At 44.6% G+C, this 27,535-nt stretch overlaps 2 protein-coding genes across 4 annotated transcripts in view; one reads left to right on the top strand and one right to left on the bottom strand.

Annotated features, from left to right (window-relative positions):
- LOC128336452 (cytochrome P450 2W1-like) overlaps window positions 1-27,535 on the bottom strand; it is a 172,438-nt gene that overhangs the window by 67,121 nt on the left and 77,782 nt on the right. The window lies entirely within an intron of this gene.
- GPR146 (G protein-coupled receptor 146) overlaps window positions 5,887-27,535 on the top strand; it is a 53,600-nt gene continuing 31,951 nt past the window's right edge. Inside the window, exon 1 of the mRNA XM_053276144.1 lies at window positions 5,887-6,585. The gene's annotated coding sequence lies outside the window, so the exon portion shown is untranslated. The remainder of the gene's footprint in view (window positions 6,586-27,535) is intronic.

The following is a 27,535-nucleotide window of genomic DNA, read 5'->3' as shown; positions in this document are numbered from 1 at the left end:
TTGTATAAAGGGACTTCCCCCCACAATTTGAAGCTTTGGTCCAGAGTGATGACAAGGAAGCCAACAAATATGAAAGTTATAAAGCCTAGTTAAACTCAGGGCTGAGCAAGCCTTTCTTTAAAAATACGAACAGAACAACATTTTCTGCTGTGGTAATATCAAGTACATGTTTCCAAATGGTCCAGAAAAAACATCAAAACAGTGATTCAGAATCGGAGAGAGGCTCTTTATACATCTATCCATCCATCCATCTATCTAAAATATTTATACCCCGTCCCTCCAGTACACTACTGCTCGGAGCGGCAGGGCTGCCACCCAAGTGACGAAATCAAAGTTTTTTAAAAAATGTTAATTCAATTTCTTACAAGTACTGTACTTTGAAAAATCACAGAGGGCGGGCACCAAGGACAGGTCACTATGTTCAAACCCTTAGTCCACCTAGCTCAGTATTGCCTACACCAGGGATTCTCAACGCTGGGTCCCCAGATGTTATTGGACTTCAACTCCCATAATCCCCAACCAAAGGTCATTGCGGCTAGGGATTATGGGAGCTGAAGTCCAATAACATCTGGGGACCCTGGTCTACACAGACTGGCAGCAGCTCTCCAAGGTTTCAGGCAGGAATCTTTCCCAGCCCTGCCTGCAGAGGCTGCTGAGGTTAGAACTTAGGACTTTCTGCAGAACTTAGGACTTTTCTGCAGGATTTAGGAGGTTAGATCTTAGGACTTTCTGCATCCAAAACAGACATTCTATCACAGAGCTACAGCCCCACCACCATCTGAGAAAAGAAGTTCCTCCTCCTCCTCCCTCTCTCTCTCTTCCTCAGAAGATGGAATCTCCTCTAAGATGGTGCTTCTGTGATGCATACTTGCAATGCATCTTGTAAAGAAAAAGAGAGAATGCCTTTTTCTCCAAATATTTATTTATTTATGTATTACATTTCTACACCGCCCCATCCAACAGCTCTATGGCTCTAATATGCAGGCTTAATCAATTAAACAAAGATTCCTTTAATTGGGTAATCATTCTAAATGTGACAGACAACTATAACATAGACAAATGCAGTCAACATTTTATCTATTTTTATTAAAGGAGATCAGCCTGTACTACAACAATGAAATTACCCATGCTTACCTGAATCAAAGACGAGACTGAGTTTAAGACAACCCCTTAAAAAGTAGAGGTCCAATACAGGTTATACCTGCATTTACTAGAAAGGAAGAGGGCTCTGCATTTAAGACGGCCTCCTGATTTCCAATATATATTAAAAAAACTTCAGGTAAACACTGTCAGAAGCTTCCTTGCACCAAGTCAGACCACGGGTCCATCTAGCCCAAGAGTGTCTCTGCTGACTTGGCAGGGGTCTTTCCTATCACCTGCTCTCCGATCATTCAGCAGTTCCTGCCGGGAATTGAACCTGGGGTCTTCTGCTTGCAAAGCTGGACCTCCACCCGTGAGCTACGGCCCAGGCCCAAACAGGCACTGCTCCTGGTGTAGAGCTGGAGCAGATGCCACAAGCAGTGAGCAGGGACTCGGATCCAGGCATCCTGGGCAGAGTCCACCACTCTGCTATGAGTATTTATATACTGCTTTCCTCCTCTAGCCTGGAGCTACAAAACTTCAGCTCTCCGGTTCTGGTTGGGCTACAACACCCATCATCCACAGCTGCAGCAGCCAACAGTCTGAGATGATGGGATTTGTAGTAGACCAACAGATGGAGGTCCAAAGTTGTGCAGCCCTGCTCTACTCACCAGCTCACTGGGAAAAAGAAATGCAGGACTTTTCGGCTTTATATAGAGTCTTAGTCTAACGAGGCATTTACAAAAGGTCATGGTAAAAGGTAATGCCATATATGCTCATCTGTTGATTCAATAAATTAAACATCAGAAGAATTCATACGGTCTTGTTTGCAAATCCGGCTCCCAGCTGCCATCTCCACTGGAGGCTGCATTAGCTCATTAGATCTTTACCTCAACAAGGTCAGGGCAGTCCAGGACTTGAACGGAGGGCAGAGAGAACGGATTGCCTTTGGGATAAAGGTTGCATTCTGCCCTTCAGAGTCCTTCCCTGACCCAAAGGGGGGGTGGAATGAGACTGTCTGAGTGTTCACCTCTGCTAAACGGAGGGGAAAGCCAACTGGAGCTATTCATTTCCGTTTATGCAAGCTTAAAGCTCCCTGCAGACCAGCTTAGGAGCTAAACTACAATGGAACTGTAGGGTAACAAGAGAAACAGGAGGAAGAAGGTGGGGGAAACAAACCAAAAAATGGGCAGGTGACCTTAAACCTAGGCAAGTGACAACTTTAAGAATATGCGAGTAACTCCCCACTCGCCCCCAGCCAAATCTCAAGCATAGGCCGTTTTACATCTCACTTGCATCATTTATTAAAACACTTGCCCAAATGAAGGGGCTGGATCTGACCAAAGGGTGGTTTGCCAGAGGTTATATTTTTATTATAAAAAACAAAAAGCCAGAAGCCAACAAGTTTTGGCTGGCTTTGACTGCCAACCGACTTGTTTAAACTGCCCAGAGACATAAATTTGGGGTGGTATAGAAATATGTAAAATAAATAAATAAATAAAATAAACCAAAAATATGCACTTGCCAGGCCCCAGCCCTTCCCCAAAGGCGAGCCTTGTGCTTACCTTGTGCTGCACCTGCAAACTGCAGCATAACTTGGAGTGAACATAGGAACACCGGAGGCTTCCTGCTGAGTCAGACCCTTGGTCCACCTAGCTCAGTACTGACTGGCAGCAGCTCTCCAAGGTCTCAGGCAGGAGTCTCTCCCAGTCCTATCTGGAGATGCTGCCAGGGATTAAACCTCGAGCCTTCTACACGCAAAGCAGATGCTCTTCCCCAGAGTTATGGACCCATCCCTTAAGGGGAATATCTTACAGCAGACTGCACTCACAAGTTTGTGTTTGTTGGGAGAGGAGAGCTGGTCTGGTGGTAGCAAGCATGACTTGTCCCCTTAGCTAAGCAGGGTCTGCCCTGGTTGCATATGAAAGGGAGACTAGAACTGTGAGCACGGCAAGATATTCCCCTCAGGGGATGGAGCCGCTCTGGGAAGAGCAGAAGGTTCCCAGTTCCCTCCCTGGCATCTCCAAGATAGGGCTGAGAGAGATTCCTGACTGCAACCTTGGAGAAGCCGCTGCCAGTCTGTGAAGACAATACTGATCTAGCTAGACCAATGGTCCGACTCAGTAGATGGCAGCTTCCTAGGTTCCTAAGTGCTGGTCACCCATCCAAGTGCAAACCATGGCAGACCCTGCTTAGCAAATGGGACCATTCATGCTCACTACCAAAAGACTAACTCGCCTCCCCATGGAAACAACACTGCAGCCAAACAACCCTCTAGCCTTCCTCCCAGGCTTTGAGCTGGGGAAGAAAGGGGCAGGAACAATCCCCAATCCCCTCTGCAGTTTGAAACAGGGAAGGGGACAAGAGCTGGCCACGCTCACCAAAACGCCAGCAGCAAGCTCACCTGTGGGCTTTGCAGGTTTAGCTTCACACTGGTTCTTGCACCGTGAGGCTGCCTGCAGTACGAAGTGGTGCACTGCTCTCCCCTGCAGGTATAAGGAGGGCTGCGCTGCCTGAGACATTTTGGGCAGGGTTGAGGAGCAAGAAGTTCCTGCCCTGTGGCTTCTGAACGGATTTTAAAAACAGCTCTGTAGGCTGTCACCATGCTTTAATGTGGCATGAAATATGGCACTTTAATTCTTGCTACTTGTTCCACGAGAGGATGGTGTTTGGGCCAAGAGGCAGGATGGATGAATAAAAATAAAGAAATGACACCTGAACGAAAGGAGGAGAATACTGCAAAATGGCAACCTTTTGCAAAATACTTTCAGTGACCTTCTTGAAAGCCTGCTAGCTTTTGCCATCTTACAGCTTTCTTGGCAGCTGAGAAATACTGGGAAGAAATTACATTAACTAGGGAGAGTTAGAAAGGTTTCTTTAGATGCAACTCAAGCAGAAAAACCCCAAACAAGTTCTCCAGGAAGCCGAATTTAAATTAGAACAAGCTTTTGTACCTTTCTCGTCCCGGAAAAGGATTCTTTCAACTGCTGGAAAGAGGCGAAGGGGAGAAGGCTACAACACACACACACACACACACACCCCAAGAAACAATGTGTGTTTGTTACTTTCTCTGTGCTCACAGAAAAGGCAGTTCTCATTTTGCAACTAACACTTAAATTAGCAGGCATGCATTCAGTTAAAGCTCTTTTCAGACCTGATGCTGCTTCATTCTGAACCAAACGTATTTCAGTGAAGTCCAGAATCACCCAGAAGAACTGATATAGATAGATATGGATACCACACAGATGGGAAATTTTAAGGACACAATGAGAAAAGAGTGATATTCAGAACTATAGTGCCTCTGAACATGGAGGCTCTGTTTAATTATCATGGTTAAGGACATCCAGTCTGTTGGGTCAACCCAAAGGTCTATCTGATCCCGTTTCCTGTTTCCCAGAGAGGTCCAACAGATGCTCCCATGGGAAGCCCACAAGAAGGGCATGTCTGCCACAGCCTGCTCCACAGTTTGTCCCCAGCAACTTAAGTAACATGCTGACCCAAGGCTTGGGGAAATACAGCTTCCTCTCTACCACTTCACAGGCTTGTCTGAGATTTCCTAGTTTGGTTAAAACACTATGTCCTCTAGGTAGGCACCAGGCTGCTACGGCTATTAATATGCTGCTTTTAAGCCAAAATGTTCTCAGAGCAGTTTGTCTAAATATAGAATAAGAATATGGTCCCCTGACTCCAAAAGGCTAATGGTCTAAAAGCAAGCATAGGGTGGACCACCAGCATCAGCAAGCGGAGAGACACCGAGCGGGGCTGAACAGGGGCAGTGGCTCTCCCTCTACTAAATATAAGAGAATCACTTCAGAGGTGCCTCTTGGCCCACTTTGCAGGGAGGATTCCCAAACTGTGTGCCACAAGAAGGCCTGAGGGTGGTCTCCTGCCCTTTAGGGGCTTAGAGTCTAAAAAGGAACACATGGGAGACCCCAACCACAGCCACGGCAGGGATGCTATGCTGGGGTGAAGAGGGTCTCCTGTCAGAAGCGCTCTTACCTCTGGACTTGGCCTCCAAACCTCTTTAGTCTGTCCTGGGTGGTGTCGTCGCCATGCTGCGCTGTATTGGGCGGCTGTCTGCTTTAGAGACTGAGCAGGGAGTGGGGAAAGAAATATGTGGGGTAGTGGCAATATGTTAAGTTGTGTGTTGAAATGTTTTTGGTCATGCACATTTGCATGTGAGTTCAGTTGCTGTTTGTGCCCTCAAGAACCGTGTTGAAAATACTGCATGTGTGTAGTGGGGTGATGCTTAACTTGCAGCGGGGGCGGGGGGGGAATGCCTCCAAAGGCCTTGAGGTCCAGGCTCCAAAATGACCTAGATTCATCTCTGTCTCCCGCTCAATATAAGGCAACTGCCACTTTGCCCAGTTAGCAAGGGTCAACACAACCAATACCACGTCAACAACAAAGTCAACACAACACAATACAAAGTCAACACAACCAAATCAAATCAAATAAATAAAATAATAAATAAATATACAGCGCATTGCACCCAAGGGCAAAATATCTGCCAGATAACTGTTCTTTATCCATCCTTACAGCCACATCGATGCTTTTATGATACTGCCCAAACATCTAAGCGTGGCCCTAGAAACGAAAAGGAATGAGGACCCAGCATAATTGGTATGGTTGCCAAATCACGGTTCATTCTGCAGCCCTGTGAGCCCCAGCAAAGGCAAGACCAGCCCCGGCCCGGAAGGCCTGGAGTATCCGGGGAAAGCAGCAGCACTGCAAATACAATGTTTTCACGGTCCTTTGCTGAAGAAGGAAACAAGAACGCAGTTTCTCCACCAGTGTAAGGAGAAGTACCACAGAGAGTAGGCAAGTTGCCAACGGAGCTCGGCAGCGTGACCGCGCTGCATTGGGTTTCTTTAATGAAAGCCAGGAAAGAACACATTACAGAGTGTTTCTTCGGAGAGCTAAGCTAGCCTCCAGTGATTGAAATCAATAAAAACAGTCGGCAAGAGGCCCAGTGGGGGGAGAATCAAATCTCCACTCCTGAGTGCCGTTTGCTTTCCACTTTCTCCCTTCCCTTAAAAGTTAAACTTTGATAAACTACACACTACTTGCAGCACTCCAGAGACTTTTCCTCCCGCCCTCCCGCGGCTTGGCGAGTGGACAGCCGTTTTAAGCTGCCTTCCAGCTTGCCCCTCCGTTCTCTTTCATGGCGTGCAAAGGAACGGACAGATTGTTTTGAACGTGAAAACTTGCTAGGAGGACATCTCTGGACAAGTGCATTCTCTGGCGCTTCAGGGCGGGAGAGGGAAGGAGGGCAGAGGATGCATTCTGTGGCAGGCAAAACGCTGGAGAGGTGAAAGATGAAGCAAAACATGGAATTTTACTCAGCAAAAAGCTCTCTGTCTGGATAGCATGTCAGCTGCTGCTGTGGCGAATTCTGAATCTGCAGAAGAGAGCCTCGGAGGGAGGGAGTCCACTCCGAAAGCAGAGCAGAACAGCCATCTGAGAATTCATGTACAATTCAGAGGATCTCAAGCTCAATCCTGGGTAAGTCTCTAAGTATTTTTAGTGTTTTGGTTTGAAACCTGACATTTTCTAATGACACCTCTTTTCAAAACTGCTTAAAAGCATTTTCAAGTGTAGTTTCTTATTAATTCTTCAAAGGCTGATGACTTCAAAGTAGCGTATCGTAGCAAGCTGAATGAGATAATTTAAAATATCACAGTCTGATTGTCAGAGAGTGGCCAAATAGGCACAAAAGCCCTAAAAGAGTTCTCTTTCTCTCTTTCTTTCTTTTTTTGTTAAAGTTTGCATGGTGTTTTTGTTTAACTTGATTTATTGACAGAACTCCGGCCATTACGTAACTCCACCCGCTCCCCAAAGGACTCTGTGTTCCATGCGCTAGGAAGCTGGAGTGGCTGTTTTCATTGTGAAACATCACAATGGCCATACGTTGAAAGCAAACTGCATTTCTGAACGTTGTGGTAATGATTTCTGAATGGAGCACATAATACGTGCTTGATCGGTTTTACAGAGAGCATCATCGCCATAGCAGTCACACTGAACACCTAAACAGTTTTAAAACTAAAGCGATTAATGTATGAGTTAGTCTCAAAGACACCTTAAACTCAAAAATATAAACGGAGAACAATTTGTGGATGGTTGTTATTAAACACAACACCATACACAACAACAATGGAATATGGACATCACCAATAAAGTCACGGGAGGCTTGTCAAGATGCCAGAAAGCACCCAATACTTATTTTTATACTAATGAGACTTTACAGCTAGATCTTGCCTTAGCTGGCACAGATGTGCAAACACGGACGGTTGCTCACTACATAGGTTTGGGAGCTGGAGAGAATCTGCTAGTCAACTTAAGGAATGCACGGGAAGGGGACCAGGACATCAAGATGGCTTGCCGATTCTCATGACTTCATGTTACTAGAAACCTGAAATCATGGGGAGAAAAAACCCTATCTTGCTTGCCATAATGGTTGTGGTGGGGGGCAGAGAGGCAACCCCCTGATATGGATAAATACTATCCTAGGCTGAAAACTAAGAAAGCAAGTGGAGACATATCTTCCAACTTTCTCACATAAAAACAGGAGTGTGCTTGTTAATACCTCTAATTTCAAAACAAGGACCACTTGGAGGATCCCCTCTCCATTATTGCCCCCTGTATTAATTTACCATGCAATTAGAAAGGAAAGGTTGTGCCATCAAGTCGGTGTCAACTCCTGGTGACCACACAGCCATGTGGTTTACTTGGTAGAATACAGGAGGGATTTACCATGGCCTCCTCCCACGCAGTATGAGATGATGCCTTTCAGCACCTTCCTATATCGCTGCTGCCTGATATAGGAATTTCCCATATTCTGGGAAACACACCAGTGGGGATTTGAACCAACAGCCTCCTGCTCTCTAGCTGCTTCCCCGCTGCGCTATTAGGTTGCTGATTTACCATGCAAATTAAAGACAGTAAAAGGAACATCCCATGTGTGAGCAGAGAGACCTGACATAAGAGAACTGCACCAAACCACTGCAAAAATATGGGGAAATATCCAGGGGCACTTCCATTTTACAGACAACGGCCAGGCAACATAAATAAATTCAGTCTTCTGAATTTACGACAAATACAAATAAAATACGACAAATGTCCACTCCTTTGGACATTTTCCGCTCCTTTTTACCTTGGACACATATGCAAAACACAATTTCCACTACTTCCTGTACTATCTTTGAAAAACCATGACACTTCCCAAGGGCTCCCTCGAATCTGGATTGTGGAATCATGACAGATGCATGATTCCACACTGCATAAGCGGATAGACTTATGAATACAACAAATATTCATAGACCCCTTTCCAACAAAAGTTCCCAGAGCGGTTTACATAGATGTAAGTAAAGAAATAAAAGGGCTCCCTGTCCCCAAAGGACTCACAATCCAAAAAAGAAACATAAGATAGACAGCAACAACAGACACTGGAGGGATACTGTGCTGGGGATGGATAGGGCCAGTTGCTCTCCCCCTTCTAAACAGAGAGAATCGCCACTTTTAAAAGGTGCCTCTTTGCTCAGTTAGCAGGGGATGACTTCCAAATCTGTGGCCTGGTCCACACATGTTAGTATATTACTGGATGCCTAAAACACAAAGTGTGGACTTTCACATGTGAATGGGCCACCTCATACTGCTTTTTGATGAGCTGGTTAACAAGCTTCAGTTTCCAGCCACTGAATGACTGACACACACACATACACGTGTTTGAACCGGTCCTATGATCCGATGGTACAGTCCACCTGCAAGCAAGTTCCATATCAGAAATGCCGCAGGTCTTCCCTGAGCCTCTCCTGGTATTGTCTTCTGGTTGCCTTTCTTGTTTTTGAGGATTTGAGATTTGCTTGTGACGTTTTGGTGCTGTAAGTAAACATATTTGTGAAACTGACCACACACCTTATGGCTGTTGAGAATCGTCCTTTAGCATAAGCCCCACTATGTACGTGGACTACAGGCAAATCCTGTAGTACAGGAGAGCAGCTCCTCAGCCAAATCTAGCCTGGTGGTGTCCTCTTTCTCACCCTGCCACTGGACAACTTTGGAAGCAAAACGCAGTACAAACAAGCAAGAACTGTGGTAAGAACTGTGCCCCACTATGGGTGGCAGATCTTGCCCTAAAGCAAGTGGCCTGTCTAGTCAGTCAGCCACCCTACCAGTGGGGAGATATTTGCTCCCCAGGGTGTAGATCACTGTTCCCTCTAAGGCGTGCACACATGCTCACGTTTTTTGAGGTCTGCTCAGTTAATTTTAGATCCCGCTCAGGTTGAATCAGGAAGGCCCCACTCTGAATGCCTGTGCGAACACACTGCCTTGATACTGCCACCCAGAACAAAATTCATTCCACACACAGATGAAAAAAATTAGAGAAAACACTGGTGCAGATGCAGAAGGTACACAAAGCCATGCCCAACTGGCTACAACTGTGGTCTGCACGGGTCTCAAGAGTCCTATGCCCAGTGCAAGATAATTGCCTACAAATAAGACAGGTGTAACCATAAGAACCCCCACCACCAACGGGAATTCGTTATGGCAGCTGGAAAGGCTGAAGTTTCGTCTGATGAAAACCAAAAGCAAAGACCCTCCTGTTGCTTCCCCTGCCCCCTCCAACGAGCCTTTTGTGTGCCCTTCCACCTGACACTGGCGGCTACACCGATTTTGTCCAGTCATCCACCTTGACACACTGCCAGGTTTTTAGCATTCTCGGGCTGCACAAAGTCCCTCTTGGGATTTGGTGTTGGCACCGGACTCCTGTGGCTCAGGGGATACGCTTCTTGCATTCGCAGTATCAGAGGAAGATTTCCCAGTCAGTGTCGAGTTACATTTGCTAACCCACACTCCGTTTCATCTGAGGAGGAAAATGCACTCTGGTGCCTTTTGATTCAAGGCTAATGAATCATCGATCTGAACACCCAGACTTATTCAGCAGTGAGTCAGAAGATGGTAAGCCGTTCATTGTCCTTCGGTTAAGAACCATTTCCATAGATCCCGTGATCTACCTACCTATATCTCTATCGGTTCTAAACACCGGTTTTAGAGCATGGGTGATGCTTTCAAAAGCAAACAAAAACCCCTCATCGGCCACACATTTCCCTTAACGTTGCAGTCCCAAAGGTACTTCCATAGAAGGATATCACACTGAACACAAACAGACTGACTTCCAAGTAAACAAGGATAGGAAAGACCTGCTTAACCGACAATGATACCAATGGCAAATGTGGTTTTAGTCCCACTTGTTTTATGTCTCATACAGACAAACATAGGACTCTTTCTAAGTTTGGTCGATAAGAGACACATTCCAGCCTCCCATCATGACAACAATGTTATTAACCTGCAATCGTGCATGCTGAACATAAGCATTGCTATGCTGGATCAGGCACAAGGCCCATCTAGTCCAGCATCCTGTTTCCCACAGTGGCCCACCAGATGCTTTTGAGAAGCCCACAGGCAAGAGGTGAGGGTGTGCCCCTCTCCTGCTGTTGCTCCCCTGCAACTGGTATCCAGAAGCATCCTGCCTGGAGATGCTTGCTTTTGCCCCCGGTCTGCCAATGAGTTCACATGGCCAAGTACTAAGTACAACATCAAGTTTAGCAGTGGAAAATAGGAAGCTGCCATATACCGAGTCAGACCATTGGTCCATCTAGCTCAGTATTGTCTACACAGACTGGCAGTGGCTTCTCCAAGGTTGCAAGCCGAAGTCTCTCCCAGGCCTGTCTTGGAGATGCCAGAGAGGGAACTTGGAACCTTCTGTAAGCAAGCATGCAGATGCTCTTCCAGAGGGGCTCCATCCCCTGATGGGAATATCTTACAGTGCTTACGCATGTAATCTCCCATTCATATGTAAGCAGGGTGGGCCCTGCTTAGCAAAGGGGACAAGTCATACTTGCTACCACAAGACCAGCTCTCCTCAGCGGTACAAGAAGGAACACGTGAGATGTTTCAGAAGGCTTTAGTGACACCATAGAATGGTGCTGAGGTATAAGTTGTATCAAGGCTTGCGCCTGCACAGCAACCCTGCCATGTGTTCTGGAAGGAAAGGGTGTCCCTTGATTCTAAGTGTGCGGGGAGAGGCTACAGATGCTCAGATGCTTTATTTATTATTTATTGTTTCATTGTTGGTTCTGTAAAAAAAGGAAGGTGGCCAAGGATGGGAGGAGTGGTGCTAAGTGCGTCTGGGCAAATGTGGGATGGGAGGACTAAAAGATCAAGACCAAAGTCTGTCAAAGAGGTAATTTTTAATTGTTACACCAACGCTCTTTCTTAAGAGTTAATACAGCATAACCTCTGACCCTATAATGCTAATTAGGGATGTGCAAACCGATTCAAATCTGAATATATTTGACACGAATCTAGGCAATTCGAGCAATTTGTATTCAATTTGAATCACCCCTAAAAAGGGTAATTTGATTCAAGTTCGAATCAATTTGAACCAATTCAACAACTGTTTTGGCACCTTTTAAAAACCATTCAGGTACCCTGATTGGTTAAAAAAAAAGGCACCAAAATAGGGTTGAATCTATTTGTATTCTAATCAAATCAGTTTCGGACCTATTTGAATTCAAATTGAATTGCAAAATCCAATTCATGCACATCCCCAATACTAATGCATGGGGTGCATCTAGATCAAACACTCACCCACTCCCACGTCTTGGCCCAATGGCCTCTGGGCCCACACTTTGTATAAAGGTTCCCAAAATCCAAATCTCTCTTTCCCCGAAGCTTGCTCAATATCAGGCTTGTTTTAAAACCAACCAAGGAAATTTATCCCCTTCCCTATACTTTGTGCGCATTTCTGTGCACTACAATGTGCTATATGAGCTGTTGTGTTTGGGATTTTGAAAATGCAGATCGTTTTTGTAGTGGAAGTACACCTCCAAGGCAACTGAGTGATGGAATTTGGAGATACAGAAATACGGCTGTATTAGCCATAGAGATCTACTTTATTTGTATTGCAGGAGCCAGACGGTAAGTTTCCATACCATTGGGCCAAGAGATGATGGAGTCCAAGAGGCTTTCCTCATACAAATGTTAATCTGGTTTCCACATATTTCAGTGCAAATACAGAAGTCAGAGGTCAGGATTTTGTCCTGAGATTTTAAAAATACAGAAAGAAACAGTGAAAAAAGCCATGTTAATGGGCATTTAGTGCTTCTTGAATGATGTGGGGTTTGAGACGGAAAGGTTTTTTTGAGCTTCAGATGCCTGGTTCAATGAACCAGAGTGATAGTCTTGCTTCCACTTGAAATGAAATCTCTCTTTCAAAAAAAAAAGGAGGAGGGGAAAAAAGAAATCTGGATGATACATAAACATTATCCTCTTTAAAATTACTTTTGCAGTGTAGAAAACATGCCCATGGTGAGGAAGAAGTTACAGAAATTCACCACTCTAAGGTTCTGAAATTAATGTTAAAAGGTCCCCAGAAACAAGACTTCTCTGTCAAAATCTTCTCATGCTCAGCCCTCTGGTATCCATCAGCATTTCAAACACACAAGCAGCTCTCTAAATTTATAGTACTAGAACACTGAAGCAGCATCTGTTTTTTATAGCATCAGGTGTTCCTTTATTATGTTTCTGTGATGCAGACCAGAAAATCAAAAGTAATTATGATTTAAGACCACAAATTAAAACCTGTCAGCTGCTTATCAAACATACTCCATAAAACTTGTTTGTGACTCAGCTGACCACACAAATGTAGATAATTTTAAAATTCAACAGGCATATGTGACAAGGATTTGCTAAAAGGAACAGAAATGTCCTTCCCCTTTCAGCCATAAATGCACTCTGAGTATCTCAGTCTGTAAACAAACATTTCGTTTACATGCATGGCTGTTTTGGACCTTGCTTCAGTTTGGAGCATCTGGTTTCTGCATATGAGCTCTCTAAATTGTATGAAAAAGCGACTCTTGTGGTAGCAAGCATGACTTGTCCGCATAGCTAAGCAGAGTCCACCCTGGTTGCATATGAATGGGAGACTTGATGTGTGAGCACTGTAAGAGATTCCCCTCAGGGGATGCAGCCGCTCTGGGAAGAGCATCTAGGTGCCAAGTTCCCTCCCTGGCAGCATCTCCAAGAGAGGGCTGAGAGAGATTCCTGCCTGCAAGCTCCGCGAAGCCGCTGCCAGTCTGTGTAGACAATACTGAGCTAGATGGACCAATGGTCTGACTCAGTATATGGCAGCTTCCTATGTAAGACACATCCTCTTGCACAAAGTGGGGAATCTCATAGAACCTAGGAAGCTGCCTTATACTGAGTCAGAACCTCAGTTCATCTAGCTCAGTATTGTCTACGCACTGACTGGCAGCAGCTTTCCCAAGGTTTTAGGCAGGAGTCTCTCTTAGCCCGACCTGGAGATACTGCCAAGGATCAAACCTGGGATCTTCTGCATGCAAAGCAGGTGCTCTATCACCCCTGCATCAGAAGCGTCTCATGACACACCACATGCTCTTCCAGAAGGTCTCCTGATCCTCAGGAGTAGTTTTTCGGGGGTTTGCAAAAGTGGCAGCGGCTGCTGCTGCTTCTCCAGAGCCAAGTCAAAGGTTTGGCTTATGATCCAGCATGGAATCTGCATCCACTGACCAGGATCTGAGAACCTGTGCAACAAACTTCCGTGCGCACAAGGGGCCCTATATAGCAGCCTTCCCCTACCGTTGGAGCCATGCCATTTGGCAAGCTGCTTATGAAACAGAGGAATTCCAAAAGCAGTTTCTGATACAGCACTAAGCGTCTGCTGTCCAAAGAACACCTCAAGCCTCTGGGCACACCCGAAGCAGCAATCTGGTTCATGGTCACTGTCAAGGACCAAGCCTCATGGGTAACAGGTACATGCTGGGCCATTTTACTGCACTGCAAGGCCAGATAATGAATGGATGGTTGGTTGGTTGGATGGATGGATAGATGGATGGATGAATAAATAATCATCACCACCACCAGGGAGACTTAAAATAGAGCACTGAACTGCCCAATTCTGTGTTTAATTCTCATTCTTAGTCATTGATGGCCCTGGGAACATGTTCAAGAACATACTTTTGGTTTCTGGGTTAAATATTTGCTCCTGCTTTTGATCCAAATGCAGGGCGGGGGGAGCTAAAAACTGATGATTAAGAATTTCTTCAATCTTTAAAAAAATGAAATTAGACTTTTTTCAAATATTTTCAGCTATGGTGTTTCTTTTAGAAACAATCTGGTGTAAAATGAAATCTGAACTTAATGCAAACACATAATCTCTAAAAAATGAAGTTATAATGCCCTTTGTGAATGTTATTACCCACTAAAAAGGACTTAGTCATCAAACAGCATAATAATTCACAAACATCTACTACAATTTGATGCTGGAGGCTGGGCAGTGACCGCAAGTCACAACAAGTGTTGTCTGTTGATCTATCTGGTCGACCTTTGGCTCTTGTTTCATGCCTAGTGACTACCTGGTCTCTGCAACAGCCTTAGAGGCAGTACTCCACTTATAAATATTTATGGCCCGACTTACCAATCAACCAGCTAGAATGCACTTTTATTTAGGAAGCATCTAAATAATAAATGGATTTCCTCCCCTAAAACAATTATTTAAATTGGCCCTTTTCCCTTGTGACAAATCAATCCACTCTGTCTAAAAGTCATGGACAACTTTTATTTATGACTGCTTACGGTTACTGGAAGGAAAGGAAATCACTGCTACATTGGAGGTGGCTCCAACCTTTTGGTTTAGGGAAGCAGACTGTCCAAAAATGAAGAACCTTTGACCTACAGAATGGCTTGCATCGGCCATGAGTCCCCAGCCATTATAACAAATACGGGGGACCCTAAAATGCCGAACAGGGCTCAGAAGATGTCAGACAGCCTTTGCACAAAGGGGGCTCTCACTAGCCAAGTGTATAAAATGTTCTGAAGCTGACAGTTTTACAGCTCCAAATGGTTTTTGCAAATGAAAGCCAAATTCGCAAGCAGGCAGGCACTCCAAGTCATGGAGCAATTACTGCACAGAAAACCACTAACCCCAGAAACACAAAAATGTGGCGCCTTAAATTAGCTTGTTGAATGGTTTGTGTACGCCCACAGGCGGGCGCATTTTCTTCCTCGGCTTTCCACATTACTGAAGCAGCACAATTATTATGGCATCCACTGATGGTTAGTGATGAAAAGTATTCCATTCCACCAATGTTTTCCTGCACTGAGAGAAGTCAGATATCGAGTGTCAGACGATAAAAAGAGTTCAACTGGGGGGCATATGTTAAGCAGCCATGAATTAGCTGCCTAGCTTAATGTCAATGCCGAGGCTCTGCTCCATACATCTCCTTCCTACACCTACGCACATGCCCACATATGCATGTACATGTAAAAAGATTAAACCTAATTAAGCCTCGGTGTCTGGAATAGCAGAAATTTCGATGCCGAGGACCAGATGCATCGCAGTGATTTACTGCATTTTGTTCACTCCAGAAACTAAATTTTTCACGTACGTACCAAACAAGGGAGCTTTCAAAATGCAGCGTTTTCTGCACACGCTTTCTGGCAACAAGAATGCAGATGAGAAGTGGCACAGTTCATAGAAAAGAAGAGGGGGTGTAAGTATGAAAAAAAGAGGACTGTTCAAGTGGGTATACGCAGGGCGGAGAGATGAGCCTCCCAGTTAATGTGATTGGTGGATGATGGAGTGTATGGCTTGGCGAGCTGCCTTCTGGCCCAATCAAGATGCAGACCAGGGAAGGGAACTGCAATCAGCTGCAGTCAATCCCAACTGGCTGGCATATACTTGCAAACGTGTGGCCAATGTACCAATGGGTACATTTCGGCATGCCCATACAAAACATACGGCAGGTACACCTTAAATTCAAGATGCACATTTTGGTAAGCAGTCTTTAGGAAACACAAGGCAATCAGGTCTGAAAACCTTGCTCTACTACACAATCTTCATTGGCTGCAGGAGTGATTTTCTCCAGATCTCAGGATTTGAAGTTTTCAGTAGACTTCCTGTCTACTGAGAACTACAAAACAAACCCAGGAAACATCAGCTGAAAGATCAGAAGTGTTCTAAGCGTTCTAGAAGTTATAATATCCCTTTGTGGTCTGGGACGCTGCTTTGTTTCCTGCAGCCTAGGATGTCATTGTAATCTGTAAAAGCGCCACTGCTCTCTGCTTTTTGTTTGTCCTGTTCACAAGATAAGAAGAAGGGAAGGAAGTCTTACCTTCTTCTGTGATGTCTGGAACACAATGCTCTGCGGCTCTGGGGAGCTTGTTTGTCTATGGCTGGAAGTTCAGTGTTGCTCAACACTGGGTTGGTTTATGTCAGGAGTTCTCAAACTTGGCTACTGTGTTGGGGGTGATGGGAGTTGTAGTCCAACAACATCTGGGGACCCAAGCTTGAGAACCCCTGGTTTATGAGGACCTTAGGGTTGTGTGCTCCCATTTCCCCCTCCTCTTCCCTTTGAAAACTATTGTTTGCCCTTGCTTTGCCAAATCCTCATTTCCAACCCTGGTTCGCCAGAGTCTGCCAGACTGGACGAAATGGTGCACTAGCACACCATGGTTGGCCTCAAACCAGGAAATAAGGCAGGGAATCTTTAGGCACAATCAGAGGAGAGAGCCCGCCGTTGCCAGATTGGCTTTTTTAAAGCCAAATTTTGGGTTACGGCCCATTTGACCCACGAGTATACCCCTCAGGTTCTGGCAACTTGTTTTCACTAAATACCCAGCCATAGTTTGGTAACACATCTGAATCAACCTTCTGTGTTGCAGCTATCAAACCGTCTCTCAAAACAGATATCAACATATCAGTTTTTTACATTTTACTATTTTTAAAAAATCTCAAAAAATTTTAACGGATGCCTTTTATTAATGGAAGAGAGAGGAGCCACCTGAGATGCCTCCTTTGACACCTCCCCCCACAACAAGTGGCTCCTTAGGACACACCACAACTGCTTTATTTCCTCTTATGGATTTCCTCTTCTCTGGGGTGGGGGGGAATCCTTCATCCATCTTATTCTCCCATCTTGAAGTTCAATCACATATGAAATAATAATATGATGCATTGGTGATAATTAGATAATAAAACATAGTGACTAAAAGAGTGTATTTTCTGTATGTATTTTAAAAGCTGCATAAAGGTATTAAAGATGTTCTCTTTTATTTCTCAACGGTTGCCACCATTTTGCTCCTGTCTTCCCATCCTCTTCCCAGCAAGAACATAGTGTTGAAATGAAAAAGGGTCGTAGTTCAGTGGTAGAACATCTGCTTTGGATGGAGAAGGTCCAAGGGTCAATCCATGGTGGCATCTCCGGGTGGGGCTGGGAGAGACTTCTGCCTGAAGCTTTGGAGAGCCGCTCCAGACAGTGTAGACAAAACCAAGCTAGAGGAACTCATGGTCTGACTTGGTATAAAACAGTTTCCTAGGTCCCTAAAGGAAAGTGTGGGTGATTTGTTCCAACATGGAACTCTAAAAAGGGGACATCGTTCATTGATAAAGAACTTGCTTTACGTTCAGAAGATCCAAAGCTCAAACTCTGGCATCTCCAGGTAAGATCTCTTGGTAGCAGGAGAAAAGAATGGCCAGCCTTTCCTCGACCCGCCCTACCTGGTTAGGAGAGCTGTAGCCCAAGTAGGACTGGTCATGAGAACCACCATGATCAGTCCTGATCCCGGCAATCCTCAAATGGGTAGCCTGGTAATCCAGGTTAAAAATGAGGTAGGAGTGCCTCCTACTCCGCTTCCCAGTCATGTGAATGCTCTGACTGCTTGCAGCCTAAGCGTCCACAGTGCTGGGTGGCTAGAGCACCCTGTGGCAGGGAAATCCCCCAATGCACCGCGCTTCTGGTGCAGTGCATTTTGGGATGCTGGAGGACGACCTCCTCTGGCTCCCGGCTCTGCCGACTGCCACCGTACTGCTCATGTGAAGGCACAACTGGCAGAGCCCTCAATGAAACGGTGATCGTGTGCAGGGAAACAGGTTGGAGGCTGCCTCCCTGCCAGCCCTCCCCGACCCCGGGTAAGTTGGTCATGTGTACAACCTCAATGACTATGTAGCAAGAGAGCTCTGCGTAAAACCCTGGAGAACTGCTGCCGGTCAGAACAGACAATACTGGGCCAGATGGACCAATGATCTGACTCAGATTAAGGCAGCTTCATGTGTTCATAGTAACCCACACCAACAACCAACACCCATCTATGCTAGGAGGAAGATTTTGCTATTGAGGGGACGGTGATTTAATGCTTGCTTCCAGCTTTCCATAAAGTGCGAATGCAGTCACTTTGTGCTATTTAATTTCTACATTTGGCTGCCAATCACTTCTCTATAGTAACTCAACATTTCATATGTTTCTGAGTAACATTTGGGCTACCAAAAAGGAAACTTCTGCTTTCCCTTTGACTTTCTCTAAAAAAAATGCACAGTTAATCTCAGCATAGTTATGGGGATTCTGCATTGTAGATATCCTATTTGATTCAAGCACTCTCATTTGGAGAACTATTTGCCAAAATTTGAAGGTGAAATGCAGCTGGCAAAAGACCTTGTTTAGAGGATGGGAAAAGCTTGGGGGATGAGAAAAAAATGGGTCCCCAGTTGCCGGACTACAAGTCTCAACACCCCCAGCCACAATGCCAGGCGACTGTGACTGGGGATGATGGGAACATTGTTCTCTCTAATTTTTTTCATCTGTGTGAGGAATGAGTTTTGTTCTGGGCGGCAGCATCAAGGCAATGTGTGCGCACATGCATTCAGGGTGGGGCCTTCCTGATTCAACCTGAGCGGGATCTAAAACTAACTGAGCAGACATAAAAAAAAGTGTGAGCATGCGCACATGTGCACACCTTAGAGGGAACACTGGATGGGAGTTGAAGTTCAACCTCATCTGGGGACCCAAGGTTGGGAATCCCTGCCCTAATGGACCAGCCTACTTACAGTTCAGCAAGGTACTCCCTAATCCCACTCATTTTGCTCTCAAAGAGAGCAGAGAGCTCCCTACTAGTACTAGCCTGTCCTTGTTTTTGACTGGCCCTGTCTCGGATGAGCATGCAGAGGCTGGTAACCCATCATTGAGGATGGTGTCCCTTATATCTTGGGGAAAAGGGAAAAATACAAAGCCTTTAAAATGTTGCTTTTTCGGAGTGAATTAAGTCTAATATTTTCAAAACAAGCCAGGCTACTTAATTAAAATCTCGCCTCATTGACTTTGCCCTAAAATAGCTCTGAAGTCACAGCCATTTTAATGCATATTTTTACATGGAGACATATGAAACTGATTCCATCTAGGATTGGCAAATGAATTCAAACTAATTGTTACCATCCCTTTACATTCCCTAGGCATTTAAAACAATTACCACTCTTTTGCTAGCAAACTGATATTGTAATTTCATTAGAGTCTTCTTGCATGAACTAGTAAACATTAAAAATATACAGAGCATGGCATAACATCTGGCAAAGCCATTGCGGGAGTTTGCCATTGACGTCAAAGCTATGTAGGCCCAATTTTTATTTGTTATGGGTCCAGCACGCAAATATCCCGCACTAGGGCAAACCTCCCTCCACCACATACTGGTGCAGAAAGCCAAGCTGCAAGAAACCCCATAGAGACACGTGGACATACTGTGGCCTAGGTACCACCAGCATTTCCCTGTTTCCGGCTGGGGGATCTAGATCATGTCATAAGACAGCGGGAGAACACATTATTTGTGTGCTGCAGATAGTCCCAGGTTCAGTACTTCGTATCTTCAGTTAAAAAGGTCTCAAGTGAGGGGGCTGGGAAAGACCACTACCAATCAGTACTAAGCTAGATGGATCATTGATTTGAGGCAGTCTGATATGCCCTCAGGCAACCCAGGAAAATTTAAAGGTAGCTAATGTTGCAAGTAGGGAACCACAACCCAACCGCAATTATGACACAGCCTGGTTTGGACAGTACTTTCCCTCCTAGAACCAGCCCATACGATAAGGAAGAGGATATGCCAAGAGCGCAACAATCCTGATATATTCAGTGGGAGGGAGGAACACAGAAGCTTCCTTATACCAAGTCATGCCATTGGTCCATCTACCTCAGGACTGTCTACTCTGACTGGCAGTGGAACTCCAAGGTTTCAGGCAGGAGTCTCTCCTAGCCCTACCACACCTGGAGATGCCAGGGATTGAACCTGAGACCTTCTGCATGCAAGCATGCAGCTGCTTTTCCACTGAGCAATGGCCCCGGTCCCTATGGGGAATACTGAACAGCTTATAGTCACCCATCCAAATGTAAACCAGGGTGAACCCTGCTTAGCAAAGGGAACAATTCACGCTTACTACCACAACACTGCTTTCCTACCCTAGACCTGTTCTTCCAGCTCAAACCAGTCCAGAAAGTTAGATCGATCCCCACTCCCTCATTCTCCGGATTATCAAGCCATGGTTTCAGATCCTGGCTTGTCATCTAAGCAGAATTAGAATAAATCACACTTTCCCAAGGTCTATATGTAACGGGAAACTGAGGTTTCATCCAAAATAAAAGCAAAAGCTTTCACTCTCCTCCTGTTGCACTTGAAGAAAGAGAGAGGGAATGCACAAGCCCAAGACTCACCATGGTTTGTTGTCACGGTACTAAACCATGGTTAACATTAGGTCTGAACCAGGCTAATCTCTCAGCATTATTTATGTCATAGGGTTATTGTGAGGACAGATCAAAATAGAATTTGAAAATATCTTTTGTATCCTGAACATAAGATATTTTTAAAAATGCGAAAACAAACATTTTAGCATATTAATGCCAAATAGTAATGTAGGTGGTTGTTGGCAATTAGAAGTAAATTAAATCTGCAGACCAAACCCACCCCATCCCCACTGCAAAGCACAGAGAGGCAGGGGCGTAGCTAGGGGAGAGGGGTCCCGTGTTCACCCCTCTATCTGGCGGCCCCTCGTAGTGAGAGATAATGGAGAAAATAGGGAGGGGTGGAGCTGGAGGGCCCGGTTCTTTCAACCTCTTCGCTCAATTATAGCTATGCCCCTGCACAGAGGAAATGCGTCTCAAAAAAGCTTGAGTTCAACTCATAGTTGTATCCACCAAGTACAACAACATCCGCATCTTCATCATTCCCAGTTACAACTTTGTTGCCCATGAATGGAATGTGCACAAATGTGCAAAAACAAATGGGAACAAATAAAGCTTTAAAGCCATCGGCACGTTCAATAATGGAAACACCACATAATTCACTGTAATCTGGTCACAGACATGGTTAAAATGCATGGCTTTATTGCACTGTATCTAGAAAAATGTGTCAATAGAAGTAAGAACAATTCAACATTTCACAAAGATCAGCATTGATGCCCAGCCCTGCTTTCCCCTTCATACCCAGTCTTATGTTTATCAAGAAGTGATTCAATCTGCCCGTGAAAAGGGAAACAGTAGTGATTTTCTACTGTAAGAAACTGAGGCGGTGGGGTGTGTGGGGAGAGATAGCCTCTGAATGCTTCTCTGTTCTCAACAAAGGACTTGTTATACCATCTCTTTTCTAAAACTACTGGTCCTTGATAATTTAAGTATCAGCTTATTCAGGCATTTTAATGGAGTATGAAAAACAAAAATTTACCAAGACGACAGTGAGTGACTACTGGCACTATCATTTGGGCGGGGTGTGTGTGTGTGTGTATGCGTGTGTGAATTTGCTTCAAAGCATACCCAAATCATACAGCTGCTTAATGCATGAAATTTTATTTTATAAGCTTCCAATTACAAGTTCTGCCCAAGTCTAGTTTCAGGGTTTAAAATTTTTTCATTTTAAAAGCTATTTCGACTTCCATATTCTAGTTGACAGAAGGCATTTGCAAACACAGTATTAGAAGCACCTTTGAGCTCACTCCTGTTTGCTGAACTTTTAGAAAGAAAACAGAATTCTCATGGTTCACCAATGTGCGATAAACTTAGAAAGCAAGGGTTCATTCTCAGAATTTCTTACGGCACAACGAACTATGGACCATAAAGTTGATAAGTGGCATACAAGTGCTTGTTTAAATATAAAAACATAAATAATGCAACTAATCTGAATTAAGCAATGCTAGGTATGTACTCTTGCTTAAGAACTTAAGAAGTGCTTTGTGGATTAGACCAAAGTCCACTTAGTCCTGCATTCTTGGAAAAAATTCCAGCAGTCAGTAAGTTTCAGTGATCCACCAGTGAACCATAGCCTACCTCCTAACATCTAGCCAACGCAGAATTGACAGAAAATGCCAAGGCCATCTTAACCACTAGGCAGAGCTTTGTCCCTGCTTTTAGTGCTTCATCTAGAACAAGAAAGCCACCTGGGCCTGGAGGGATCATACATGCCCTGTTTAAAAGGCATGATAAAACTGTGCTAAATAAAGACCTGGAATGTCCATGCAGTAGGTCAGCATCTCATGGAATGCTGTCCATAACACTACCAGTGTTTTGTCTTCCAGCAACATCGCCTAGAGATTCTGTGGCTATTTCAGTGCCATGTATTTGGAAGGTGCAGGCTGGTTGCTTTCATACAAACATTTGTGAGAATTGCCATGCAACCAGGCAGGGAAGGCCCCGAACCAAGAACACATCTTTTAGTGATACAGAATACTGCAAGCCGTGCATCAACAGCCAAAGTAGCCCAGTCACCATGCCATGAATAGTTTGGCTTAGTAAATGCAGAACTAAAACCTAAAAGCAAAGGTATGCTTCTTATTGAACTATGGGGAAAAATAAGAATTTTTTGTATTATATAGCTTTTTAAATTATTATTATTATTATTATTATTTTAATGTGCAAGGGAAAACAGAGTTGTAAGTTAAGTGACTGTGATTAATTGTAGCCTACAAATTTAGCAGGATATTTCTGTCACAAATTAACCAATAGGGATTCTTATCATGAAGGACAAATAATATTAATGGAATTATCTGAGAGATAATGAGCCAGGAACAATGTAAGCTTCAAATCTAGACTACAGTTAAAGCAAACTGTGGTTTGGCATCAGCCCGACTAGTCCATGACAACTATTCTTTCCTTGCCATGCTGAGCCACAGCGGAGTTTTGAACACACCGTAGTGCTCCTCTGATCATAGAGGACAATTGCTGGGCCACTGGTGTGTTTCCCAGAATATGGGAAACTCCTATATCAGGCAGCAGTGATATAGGGAGCTGCTGAAAAGCATCATCTCATACTGCGTAAGATGGCAATGGTAAACCCCTTTTACCAAGAAAACCACATGGCTCTACCAACTCGACCGCACAAATTTTTAGTGTGCTACGAGAGAGTAAACTGCAAATCAGGACTTCCCCAGTTTGAATCTTACCCCTGCCCTAAACTCACCTGGTGGCCTTAGGGAAGACTCTCCCTCTTTGTCTCAGCTGCCCAGCTGCAGTAGGGCTATAATGTAAAGATTATATCAAGACAATACAGTACACATGAAGTGCTTTGTAAACTTGAAAAAATGCTGTAGAAATGCTAATTACCATTAACATTAGAAAGACAAAGGACAGTGATTCATACTGGTCCAGGAATGTATGAAGAGTATGTATGAATGCATACAAAACACATGCACTTTGGCATAGTAAAGACCCTTCTGAAATTGCCATGAATTGCGTGGAATGTATAGTCTCTTCTGTTACAGAGAACATATTGATTGGAGACCAGTTGGTTCCTGGTTTTTGGCTTTTGACCATGCTACACAATCACTTCTCCTCAAGGAAATAATTATATATACCTCATATTAAACATCTTTAAAAAAACAACAAACAAAAAACAACCTTTTTCTTTTACCCATATACAGAAAGAACTCGCCATATGATTGAATATTTTGCTCTCTAGTTTCTGAGGCAAGTCCAGATATAAACTAAAGGGATGTAGGTTAATCATTATTCCATTAGTAGTACATTAAAAGAGCTCAGATAACCAGCAGAATCTTGACCTTCCTTTTGTCCACCCCTCTTGTATACAACACTATAACCAGAAGCATGTGCCACCCACAAAATGTCCTGTCTTCTTGCTGGGCAGTCTGATGAGCTACATCTATCTATATCTTCTATCTTATATATAGAAGAGCTGCCACACGCGAGAGCTGCCACACATGGGATAAGCGACAGGTACGCCTTAGAGAAATATATATTTCTCTAAGGCGTACCTGTTGCTAATCTCATGTGTGGCAGCTCTTGTGAGAGTTTGCAAGCGAGCTGCTGGCAAGGGGAGAGGAAATTACTCCTGCCGGCGGACAGGCTTGTGGGTGAGGCGGGAAACAAAATGGCGGCAGGGGACAAAAACGGCAGCGGTGGGCAGGGGAAGAAAGTGGCAGCAGTGGTGAGCAGGGAAGAAAACAGCGGCAGGTGGGGAAAGAAAGCAGCAGCAGGGAGAACTAGAGGCGCAGATGCTCTGTGTCCAGCTAGTTTTGTTTAATTCCACATGCAGAAAGAAAGAACCAGAATGTACACTTGAATAAGATTCTGAAGCCATATCTATTTAACTACTACGACAACGATGGATATTTATATATCACTCTTCAACCAAAATTCTCAAAGTGGTTTACATAGGAAAAATAAATAATACATAAATAAGACGGTCCCCTGTCCTCAAAGAGCTCACCATCTAAAAAGAAACATAAGGTAAACACCAGCCACAGCCACTGGAGGGATGCTGTGCTAGGGTTGGATAGGTCCAGTTGCTTTCTCCCTACTAAATATAAGAGAAGCACCACTTCAACAGGTGTCTCTTTGCTCAGTTAGGAACTTCTTTGCATGCAGCTGTAGCATTTGGGGAGTGATGTATAATCCTTAGGAAGTCTGGTGATCCTATGACGGGTTTGTGAGGGTAGAGGATGGGGCCATAGCTCAACGGTGGAGCACATGCTTTGCTTGCGGAACATCCCAGGTAGTGTTTGTCTGGTATATAGGAAGCTGCCTTCTACCAAGTCAGACCCTGGATCCATCTAGTTCAGTAATATCTCCACTGACCGGCAGCAGCTCTCCAAAGTTCCAGGCAGGAGTCTCTCCCAGCCCTACCTGGAGATGCTGCCAGGGATTGAACCTGGGGGCCTTCTGCATGCCAAGCAGATGCTCTGCCACTGGGATACAGCCCCACCCCCAAGGTGAAAAACAGCTAGCTGGTCTTGCAGAGGGGTAACAAATCGATGGTTGTGTCATAATTTGAACTCAGGCCTGCCCAGCACCCTATCTGGACTACCTTAGTGCTGCAGTTCAGGGGGACTGCTGTACAGACAGAACAGGGAAAAACTGTGTTGAAAAGGAAATACATTTGTTTTATAACACACAGGAAAATAAAGTCCAGATTAAAAAGCAATTCTGGACCCCAGAAATTTCAAAACGAAACTAATTTTACCCTCCCCAATTACAAACCCAGTCCACAATAACGTTTTGGGTTATGCTTGTTTTTTGTTTTTGTTTTTCCCCACTGAAAATCTGCACACTATGCAATTTGAGTTTATCTAAAACAGCTTTCTTTCTGAGTGCTACCCTGGCAAGATTTTATTTATTTATTTCAGCGACAGCTGACAGTCATTTTTAAATTGCAACTAAACAAACTAACAAAAGCAGGTACACCACTAAGAACAGCCCTGCTGGATCAGGCCCAAGAATGCCCATCTAGTCCAGCATCCTGTTTCGCACAGTGGCCCACCAGATGCCTCTGGGGAGCTCACAGGCAGGAGGTGAAGGCGTGCCCTCTCTCCTGATGTTACTCCCCTGCAACTGGTACTCACAGGCATCCTGCCTTTGAGACTGGAGGTGGCCTATAGACCACTGACTAGTAGCCGTTGATAGACCTCTCCTCCATGAAGTTATGGAGTCATGAAGTTTAAGCCCTTCTTAAAGCCATCCAGGTTGTTGGCTGTCACCACATCTCATGGCAGAGAATTCCACAAGTGGCTTATGCAAGCAAAATGCAAGCAAAATGCAAGTAAAATGGTTGTGGTGCACTTTGACAAAGCTGGAGTGAGATGCAGCAGCTGGGCCACTGCTCACCAACTGATGGTCGACCCGGAGGCTTGAAAGAGTTCCGTGCCTTGGCGCTCGTCCGTGTGGAAAATTAGGCTTGTTTGTAAGAGTTATGTGCCACTTTCCTGCTATCGCGCTCAGAGTAGCCTACAAAACTATAGTTAACAATAAAATATAAGAGAGAGACAAATTCAAATTCCAGCACAGAACCCTTCCAAATGGCATGGGCAAATAAAGATGACTTCACCTGGTGCCCCAAAGAATATAAGCATGGTGCCAGGAGGATTTCCCTGGGGTGCCCCCTTTACTTGGGGGGCACTGATCTATGCTGTTTTCACCACCCAGTTTGCTTTGATTTTGCTTACGGTAGCAGAAGAATATTTCACAGATATAACTAGAGACAAAAAATAGACTAACTCCCACAGACTAGAGCACAGATTCTCAACGTCGGGTCCCCAGATGTTCTTGGACTTCAACTCCCATAATCCCCAACCAAAGGCCACTGGGGCTGGGGGATTATGGGAGTTGAAGTCCAACAACATCTGGGGACCCAACATTGAGAACCCTTGGACTAGAGCATTGGTGTTTCTGAATGCAATTTGCTTGCTTCACAAAATTTAGAGAGCCAAGATAAGGAATACTAACCACCTTCTTTGGACAAAATGCAAGCTTTCAAGTTTCGCAGAACTTTGAAATCGAGGTCAAATGTAAAAATTAAAAGCAGTTCTTATAAGGTGGATCACGTAACTGGGACTTCTTCTACCCAAATACATATCCTCAAGGCACATTCCAAGTGGCCTTTTTTGTCGGACCAGTGTATTGGATGAGACAAGGATCCCATTGTTGCTGATCTTTCTTCCTGAGTGTAACAACATGGGAATTGCTGAGAAATGCCAAGTAGATGTGAGAAGGGAAATCTGCATAGACGGAAAGGTCCAGTAATCCAGTCAGTATTTTTAATGGGGGCATCTCTAGGTTTCTATCGTTAACTCAACTTCTTTTGCGAAGAGAGAGATTTACCTCCGCAAGCCTTATCTGTGTTCTTCCTGTTGAGCTAACTGGCACAGTAGCTGGCTCTTATCCTTTCTGCAAAAGGAGAGGATGGGGAGGAGGTTCACTCAGAGGGCAGAGTGGCCTTGACAGAGAGTTAACCTGCCTTAACTTCTGGGGTTTTCTTAGGATATCGCAGCATTAAGGAGTGCGTGCATCTGCTCCCCTTTACAATTTGCTTGTTAGGAGTCAAATCTAGGGGCAAGTGGCTCACTGTCACTAAGTGACCTGTCCCCATCTGCTATAAACTGAGAGCTTACCATACTGTGAGGCTCCTGAGCATACCAAGAGTGAGATTTCCAAACCTGGAGACTCAAACACAAATGAGAGGGCTCCTGGGAGCCAACAGAAAAGCTTTGCTATTAACAGTATGCCCTTGGATTTTTAAGCAAACTAATTCAAATAAAATACTGAAAATAGAAAGTTTTTAGTTAGGTATAGAGAGATGGTGGAAAAGATCCTTTTAATTAAAGCCATTAACAGATGCC

The sequence above is a fragment of the Hemicordylus capensis genome, chromosome 13 (genome assembly GCF_027244095.1).
Source record: "Hemicordylus capensis ecotype Gifberg chromosome 13, rHemCap1.1.pri, whole genome shotgun sequence".
Taxonomy (NCBI): Eukaryota; Metazoa; Chordata; class Lepidosauria; order Squamata; family Cordylidae; genus Hemicordylus; species Hemicordylus capensis.
The sequence above is the reverse complement of the archived record's forward strand: the minus strand, read 5'-3'. Positions and strand labels throughout refer to the sequence as shown.